We start from the raw sequence: 9,104 nt of genomic DNA, 5'->3' as shown, positions 1-9,104 counted from the left end.
GCTCATACCACCCACGTCAACAGACAGGGTCCACAGACATGCCGACTGCCCATGGAGTGTCTGTGCAGCATGCAAGACTAAGATGGATAGGACAGCAGGAAACAGAGGGCTAGGGAGAGGCATACTACAGTCCAAATTAGTATTCCTAACAAAAGCACAATGACCAGCCATCTCTGCCCACAGCCAGGAGCGTCAATGCTCTTTCTTCCAGACATTTATCAATATTACCCCTACAACCCGCATCACCAAAGCAGAATTCTCCCTTACCTACCAGAAAACCTATGTCCACGTTAACTCTAGCTCTGCCCTAGGGGCCTGGATGGGTTTTCATTCGGGCCACTAAGCATCTTGATCTGTCTAAAACAGTCCTATTTCATGTCTGGTGTCCTATCCAATTAAGCATTTGTCTCAGTCAAAAGTGATTTTTGTATGATAAATTATATGTTCTTCCTAGTTTAATTTAATGTTTAATTTTCAAAAGGCAGCATGAGTTGGAATGCTTCTGGTTATAAGAAAAATTCTTCTGTTCTTCCCACCTTTGTAAAATAAGATTAGGACTCACCAAGAGAATGAACCAGGCAAGAACTTGAAGTCCAGGCACATAAATGACCTGGGCAGGTGATTGGGAAAAAGTCAGGGTGGCCAGACAGCTTCAAGGAAGTATTGTGTGAGGCTTGAGGGAAAAACTTATTCCAGAGATTAGGGGGAGGGGCAGGACTCCAGGCTCAGGGGAGATATTTTGGGATAACACAATCCCCACATCAGAAAGAAGAGCATTTATGGAAGACTGGCATTTTGTCCGGCCCTCTTTCTTCTTTCTTTGTGCCTGCACGTTTTGGCTAGTCATGCACCAGTGATTTCTCTCTGCTATTTCATTTATGGAAATAACTTCAGGTCCTATGTCTGGTCATAATGGTGATCTATGTATGCCATCTACAGTGGGCATGGATAATGAATCCTATTTTATTTCTTAATTAAGAATTTGAAAGTACCGCAAATTACTGCAATTAACATGGATTTTCTTCCTCATTTATTTACTTATTTAGATGTCTAAAATTGCACCCTTAGCTTAAACCAACTGCAGGGTTCAGAGCCTGTTAAAATATATAGCATTCATTAAAATATTCATTCTTCCCCAACAGTGAAGCTGCAATTTGGAAATGGAGGTGGTATCTATATAGGCAAAATTTTCCCCCCAAAAATATGGGGACAGCTGTTCTACGCTTATGTAGAACACAGTGAAAGCTGCTTAGGATGGGAGAGCTGGTACTCATGGGGAAGGCAATAGTTTCCAAGATGGCAGGGCATTAGAATCAGGTCTGAAATACTGGTGGATCTCTTTCCATTGGAATCTATTGAATTCAATCCATCCAGCTTGGTAATTTAAAAAGTTGAATCTATCGAAAATCCTTTGTGTGACCGAAATACGCTAAGATTTTCAAAATAGCCTGTTATGTTGACTTTAACCAGTGTTGTTGTTTTCCTTCTCAAAGTCCTTGGGGCTATGAGCATCATCATATTTTCAGAAGTTCAGTGCTCACTGAAAGATAACAATAACAGCTTGAGGGGGGTCGAAGTCATCTAATTGATTTCAAAACAATAGTACTTTGAATAAACTGTTTACATATCAAATTATCTAGTAGTTTTGAAGATTCAACTTTAGATTTCATTCTTAGGTTTTTGTATTTGTGTTTGGTTCTGTTTGTGACTGGTTTGCATAGAGACACAGCTCAAGACAGAGTGGTTGAAATTAACCAAAAGTATGTTTCAGAAATATGAGCCCTTTGGTGTGGGCCAGCAGCCACTGAAAACTACTACCAGCAGGGGTATAAACGGGTACAGTCCTACCAGAAAACACCTGGGAAATAGCATCTCGAAAGCCTTAAAAGATACAAACCCTTTAAAATCCAGCTATTTCACTCCAAGGAATTTATCCTTAGGAAAGAATGAAAATTGCGTACCAAGATTTAGCTACAATGACATTCATAGCAGCCTTGTTTATAATAGCAAAACAAATAAAATAAAACACCAAAATGCGCAGCAATAAAAGATTGAAGAAATTATGATACAAGCTTACATGGAATAATAAACAGCTATTAAAAACTGTGTAGATATCTATGGCTACATTACTCCAAAACTTAGCAGCTTAAAACAACAAATATATATCACCTCACGGTTTCCGTAGGTCAGGAATCTGTGGGTTTGGCTGAGCTGGATCCTTTGACTCAGGGTCTTCCACGGGCTGCAATCAAGGTGTTTGAATCATCTCAAGGCTTAACTTGGAGAGGATCCACTTTTAGGCTCATTTACATTGTTGCCGGCAGGATTCGATTCCTCCAGGCCTGCTGGTTGGAGGTCTTTCCAGTTCCTTGCCTCAGTTCCACTGCCCTTCTTTCTGTAGTGCAGCCCATAACATAGCAATTGGCTTCATCACAGAAAGCAAGCCAGAGAGCAGGAGAGGGTGAGCAAGACAGCAGCCAGACTCTTTGTAACCCAGTCTCAGAACTGACATCTCATCACCTTCTCATATTTTATTAGTTAGAAGTAAGTCGGGGGTCCAGTCCACATGCCAGGGGAAGTAATTACACAATGCTGAGGACACCAGAGGGTGGGAATCATCAGGAACCATCTTGGAAGTCTACCATACTGTTGAAGTTTATTTATTGACAACAGATATCCATAACATTGTATTCAGTGAAGAAAAGCAGGTCATAAAACAGAATGTACAGTATGATCCCAGTTTTATAAACTAAAAACAACAGAAAAAATATATCCATATATACATAAATATTCATGAAACCATCTCTAAGGGTTCCATGGGGTAACAGTGGTTATACCTGGATGGTGAGATGACAAATGAGTTTTATGTCCTATTTCCTAATCTGTTTTTTCTACTTTTTCTAAAATAAACATGTATTGTTTACTATTTTAAAAAAAGAATAAATGTTATTAAATTAAAAAACAAAGCAATTTAAATCTTCTAGATTTCTTATTTCTGACTGTCCATATTTACAGGACTATTTCTTACTACTTGAAGTCAACAAAATAGAAGTTCACAAGATTTTTTATAGAATCCATTGATCCTGCTGTGACCAAGGAAATTGTGAGTATGTTCTAAAACTTATTGTGTTTGTGTCTTCTAAAACAACTATTATCACCCAAAATGCTACCATGAAAAACTAAAATTATTTTTCCCTCTGAGGTCACTAGGATTACATGGGAACTACAATTGACCTGGGAGGACTGGGTCCCATAATGATATTCTTCCCTTGAGCCAGTGTCTTTCTAGCTCAATTCTGGTTGCTTCTAGACCACAAGCTAGTATGATCAGATGGCCATCTTCTCTGAAAAACTCTAAAAGGATAGGTTCTGTTTATATGTCAAAAATAGCTGGACAAATCTAACAGTGCTGAACATGTTTCCAAGTTTGAAAAAAGAGGATGGGTGAGCGAGAAGATAAAGCCATTAATTACTCTCACATTTCATTAGTTTTCCTGCCTCATGCCACCAGGAGGGCCTAAGCTCGGATGCCGCTGGTTCAGGGTTGGAAAATTTCTCTAGCAATGTAAATGTTATCTTAAGGTCGCTTACTAATGGAAACTACTGTTTCACCAAACATAGATTTTAGGTTGCTTGACAAGCAGACAGCTGTTCAACGCCTATATAGAACACAATGAAAGCTGCTTAGGCTGAGTGAGCTGGTACTCATGGGGAAGGCAATTGTTTCCAAGATGGCAGGGCTAGAACCAGGTCTGAAATACTAGAGGATCTCTTTCCATTGGACTCTATAGTACAATACCTGATGTAAGAGGCAACATTAACTGAACCAAAAAGGGTTTGCCCACTCAACACACAGCAGAGCTGAACACCGAACACTGACTTTTGCAGTGGAGAACTTGAGAGAATTTATTGACAGGACACCAGGCCAGGAGAACGGTGAACTAGCACTCAAAATCCAAACTCCCCTATGGTTTTTAATCAAGAGTTTTTAATGGTAGAAATTGTGGGTTAGAGGTTAGGGTTGAGGATAAAGCTGATTGGTTAGTTCCTGTGTAAGTTTCCATGGTTTTCTTTAGTTTGATTAGTTCAGTTCCTGACGTCATCTTGTCTGGTGCTTTTGTCACTGTGGTGGGGTGATTTAACCAGATTGGAGAACCAAGATTCTGCAGAATATCTCATAATTGTGAATCAGTGATGTTCTCTTTATAGTGAAAATAATAACCTTTGTTATTATTTAAGTTATTATTATTTTGTGCTTAACTAGCTATATTTTGTATTATCTCAAGCAAAGTATACTTTTAAATGTTTTTTCTGGAACTTGCTTTACAGGCAGGCCTCTAGGTCATAACTAATATACTTTCTTAATATTCGACTATAAGCTATGTGGCAACCTAAGTAATGGAAACATTTAGTTCAAGCCTGTACCTGTATCTCTGGATTCTATGATCTAATACCTTAACATATTTACTGTTAACTACCTATTTCATTAACAGTAGATCGCTTTTTCCTCATATAAAGCCCAAATGGATGTTTATCTAAGCAGTGATTCAGAAATCCAGGTGCCTTCTATCTTGTGGCTTCGCTGTCTTCTAGGGCCTCTGATTTTTATGCTGAATTTTCTGCATTCACTTTGTTGACAAGGAGGAGAAAGATGGCACATCCACTTTCTACCCTACCGTGACCCACAACTGATACATATCACATCCCGTTGAAGAGAACTAGTCACATGGGCCTCACCTTGATGAAAGAGAGCTCAAGTTAGTCTCTGGTTGCCAGTCACTCCCCAGCAACTCCACTCCATGGTAGGGGAAATACATTATGGGCTTAGTCAGGAAAAATCATAGTGTCAGAAAGTTCTTGCTGAGGAAATTTTTAGGGGGCATTCATACATCTGCCCCAGAGCAGAGATTAGTTGACTTATTAATGAATTATTGAATAGTGAATCATTCTGCCCTATATGGATAAAATTCAGATACCAACCTTCTCATGGTTAAGGCAACAAGCCAGTGATAATAAGTCTTTAAGGACTCAGGTCGATCTACACTGAAGTGCTAGGTGTGCCTGCCAGTGCTGAAAACCCATAGAACCCACTGAGATCTCAAGATATCAGCCTTAAAAACTAACACACACACACACACACACACACACACACACACACACACACACACACACACTCTTTCTCTCTCTCTCTCTCAGATTTAGTTTCTTATTGTGTCAAACGACAATAGGCTCTACCTCTTAAGGTTGGTGTACCCAAAGAAATAATCATGGTACACATTATCTCAAAACATGAGTGACCTCTCCAGCAAGTACTCACATATGATGAATAACCTCAGAAAAGCCTTACCAAATACTACCACAATTGCTGGTTCTTGTAGTATTGTTGTTACTATTAGGCCACAATTACAATGATTAGTACTGTCACCAATAATCAAATCATAATATCTCTTCTCTACAGTGCTTTACATTTAGGTATTTGACTCTCGTGGCACCCTCATAAAGTGGAAAGGAGACATTATTTTCACATCCATTTCATAAGAGAGCACTGAGCCTCATGGAGGCTAAGTAATAACAGTCAAGATCACATTACAGCCCAGTCAGAGCCACCACTTGGCTCTCAAACCCACGTATTTTAAGTTGAAATGATACTACTACACCAAATGTAAAATGGGATCTCGTTGGAAGGAACGGAATCATTGAGGAGACCTACTCTCACCCTCTCAAATTGTTCAGGTGAGTTAGGGATGCCTTCGAGGATTGTTCCTTTTTACACCACTGGCCTCAGGTTACCTTATCTCCTTCAAAGTTAGTCGGTCTAATTGAATCTCGGTCAAGGGATGTGGGAAAGGCGAGTAGTGAGAGTATTGGTAATATCATTTTACAGAGGCCGTAATATACAGAGCTCCTGGAAATTGCTCCAAGGAACAGGAGTGGAGCCTTAGGAAGGAAGAAAATGGGGCATTTTTCCTCCACTCTGGTACATTTGGAGACATCAACTGGTCAGCATGCCAACCTTAGTGAGGTAACTGACAGACTGGAATTCACCTCTAGGTTTCTTTGGGTTTTCTTTCTTCTCCATTCAACTCTTTGGCCTTTTTGCAGCCAGCCGTAATGACTAATTCTTTAGCAGCTTTATTCTTCCTATCTAGAGCAAAAAACAAAAACAAACGAAACAAAACAGAAAAACTATTTCTGGTAGCCTTAGGTTTACAGCATATGGTCTGTGGAGACCACGTTTGACCCTGCGTTGGCCGATTCCAACTGCCAGTAACAATGAGCTATAGTGGGTGTGGGTCTCCATGTAGAGAGGAGCCCCTGGGCCCAGACCTGCTGCTGGCTGCTCTGTTGACATGAGAGTCACTTAGGTTCTTTAGATCGCAGTGCCCTCATGTGTCAAATCAGGCAGATGATACCCACCCTATCTACCTCCCTTACTTTGTTATGGAAATACTGAGAACTTGGGGCTCAAACAAATGGACAGACAGAAAGTGCTCTGAGAAGCTTAATGTAGATAAATGTAGCAGAGAGTCGTCATTATCACTGTGCTGTTGCCATCATTATTTTGTGGTCAGCTCGGCTTTCCTTAACACAGTAGTTAATCAAGTGGCAACTATATTAGTTTCCCACTAGGAGGGAGAAGGGGCCAAATGAGGCTCTATTTTTATCTCATTTTAGTGTCCAGTTTCTTTTTTCCACAACGGCTATGTCTAAAGGGTTTATAAGTATTTTAATTACATTGGCATTTCATGATACTTACTCCTAACAAAAATCAGGCTAAGGACTTTTTTTTTTTTTTCTTCAGGTTTTTCCTAGATTGTATTAAGAGATTAATATAGCTAAGGACATTTTTAAAGTCCTAAAAATGGTGATGTCCTTAAAGGCAGAGTTAACTTTCACCAGCAGCCAGATCACTGCCACCTTTGATCCCACCTCTAAGCTTAGTACCTACAACTTTTAACGAATTATTTTCAGCATAACAAAAAAAAAATTTTTTGTTGTACCTGCAGGTCCACTAGTATAGAAAAAAAATGACAAATCCATTAGTCATCAGGCTGTGTGGTTCATAAATTGTCCACCAGCTGAGATGCATTTTTCCTGGGGCCATGAGGAATTATGGGAATAGGAAATTTAGAAATTGACATAAAAACAGACCAGAAGAGCCAGACAGACAAAGAGAAAGAATGTCACTCTTAACCCTGGTGCATGACCAATCTGTTGCTTTCTGCAGAATCTCGAATAGGCTTGCCTCAATATAACCATCAAAAGGCAAATGAACACCTGTTTCATTAGAAAGAAAATATAAATGTTGCAAAGTAGAGAATCTACTCAAATTGGAAGAGCTTTTGCAAATATGTGACCCAAAATAACCATTTTACAGATGAAAAAAATCTAAGGCTCATACAGGTCAAGGACACATTCAAGGTTATAAAACATGAGCAAGTATTCAGATAAACTCCTAAGAGAAGTATATTAGTTTTCTATTGTCGTAACAAATTGCTACAATTTTAGTGGCTTAAAGCAACACATTTATTATCTTATGGTTCTGTAGGTCTTATAGGGGTCTCTTTGGGCTAAAACCAAAGTGTCAGTGGTGCTGCATTCTTTTCTGGAGGCTCTGGGAGAATCGATTTCCTTGCCCTTTCCAGCTTTCAGAAGCTGCTTGCATTCCTTAGTTTAAGGCTCTTTCCTTCATCTTCAAAACCAGCAATATTGCATCTCTCTGATCTCTTTTCTGTAGTCACATCTTTGATCACAGCTAGGAAAAGTTCTCTGCTTTTAAGTACCAATGTGAGTAGATGGGGTCCACTCAAATAATCTAAGATAATCTCCCTATCTCGAGGTCAATAACCTTAATTACATCTGCAGAGTTTCTTTAACCATTGTAGGTAACAGATTCACAGGTTCTGGGAGATTAGGGTGTGGACATCTTTGGGTGAGATGGGCATTATTTTGCCTACCACAGTGTAGATAAATTTACAGAGAAAGAAGATGGGCATTATTTTGCCTACCACAGTGTAGATAAATTTACAGAGAAAGAAGATGCTAAGTCAATAGAGAGTTGATTGGTTGAGCAATAAAATAACTGTGGATACCTGTTACAGGTTAGAGTCTGCAGGAATCCGACTCTAGATAGACACATTTGTTGGAAGTAAGAATGTTCTCAGGATCAACCCCTGCAGGGGAAGGTAAGGTGGTAGGAACGGGCGGAGGGAGAAGCTGGGCTACAGGATTGTCACAAAGCTTCAGCCGACCCCATAAGGATCTCTAGAATGGAATTGGCCCTTCAGAGTTGTCACAAGAGGCTGAGCTTTTAAACTCTTTCTTCTCTAATTGCTATGACCACATAAGCAGTAATAGGATCCAGGCTACCCCAAGGAGGGGTCGTGTCCTTGGGCAAGTCAGCTCTCTTTTGGCAAGGACAACTCCCAGTAGTAGGGGAATTTGTTCTTAATTAATGAAGGAGAATCTAAACAAACAATCACAGCTTCTACTAGTGCATCTATCCCTAAGTTTCATGTCCACATTTGAAAAAAATTAATAACAAAGTCAGCTATCATCCGTTTGGAATAATACCTGACTGACAAATTTTACAAAGTGGTCCTAAACTCAGAACTTACAAATCAGAAGGAAAATAGTCATGTAACTTTACCTATAGTGCAAAGCTAGACAAGACAGGGTCTGGAAGGAGAGTCAAACCCTTGATGTTTCACAAACATGGGAGCAAGAGCAGGCAGGAGTCACATGGGGATAGGAGAATGAGATTGGGTCAGACATAGCATGGACCCTAGAGGGGAAAAAAGGCAGATCGTGAGTTCTGGGGACTAGAATCGAATCCCAGGTCAAAATCCTACGACTCTGCACAAATCACAGCAGAAAAAAATGGACACTGGCAAAGAGTAAGGACAGAGGTGGTAATGCTGGTATTGGCTTAGAAGGATCCCAGCAACTTCTAGCAGAGACTGGTGGTCAGAACAACAGAGCCCAGCATCAGTTGTGGAGGTGGCTAGAGAACAGGTAAAAAAAAAAAATCCTGTTTCAACAGAAATGAGGAAAGGGCAAGAACCTAATTGCCAAGGAAAAGGGTGTTCTGTATTAGATTAGAA

This window comes from Pteropus medius, unplaced genomic scaffold (genome assembly GCF_902729225.1).
Source record: "Pteropus medius unplaced genomic scaffold, Ma_sr-lr_union100, whole genome shotgun sequence".
In the NCBI taxonomy this organism is placed as follows: Eukaryota; Metazoa; Chordata; class Mammalia; order Chiroptera; family Pteropodidae; genus Pteropus; species Pteropus medius.
Note: the sequence above shows the minus strand (reverse complement) of the source record.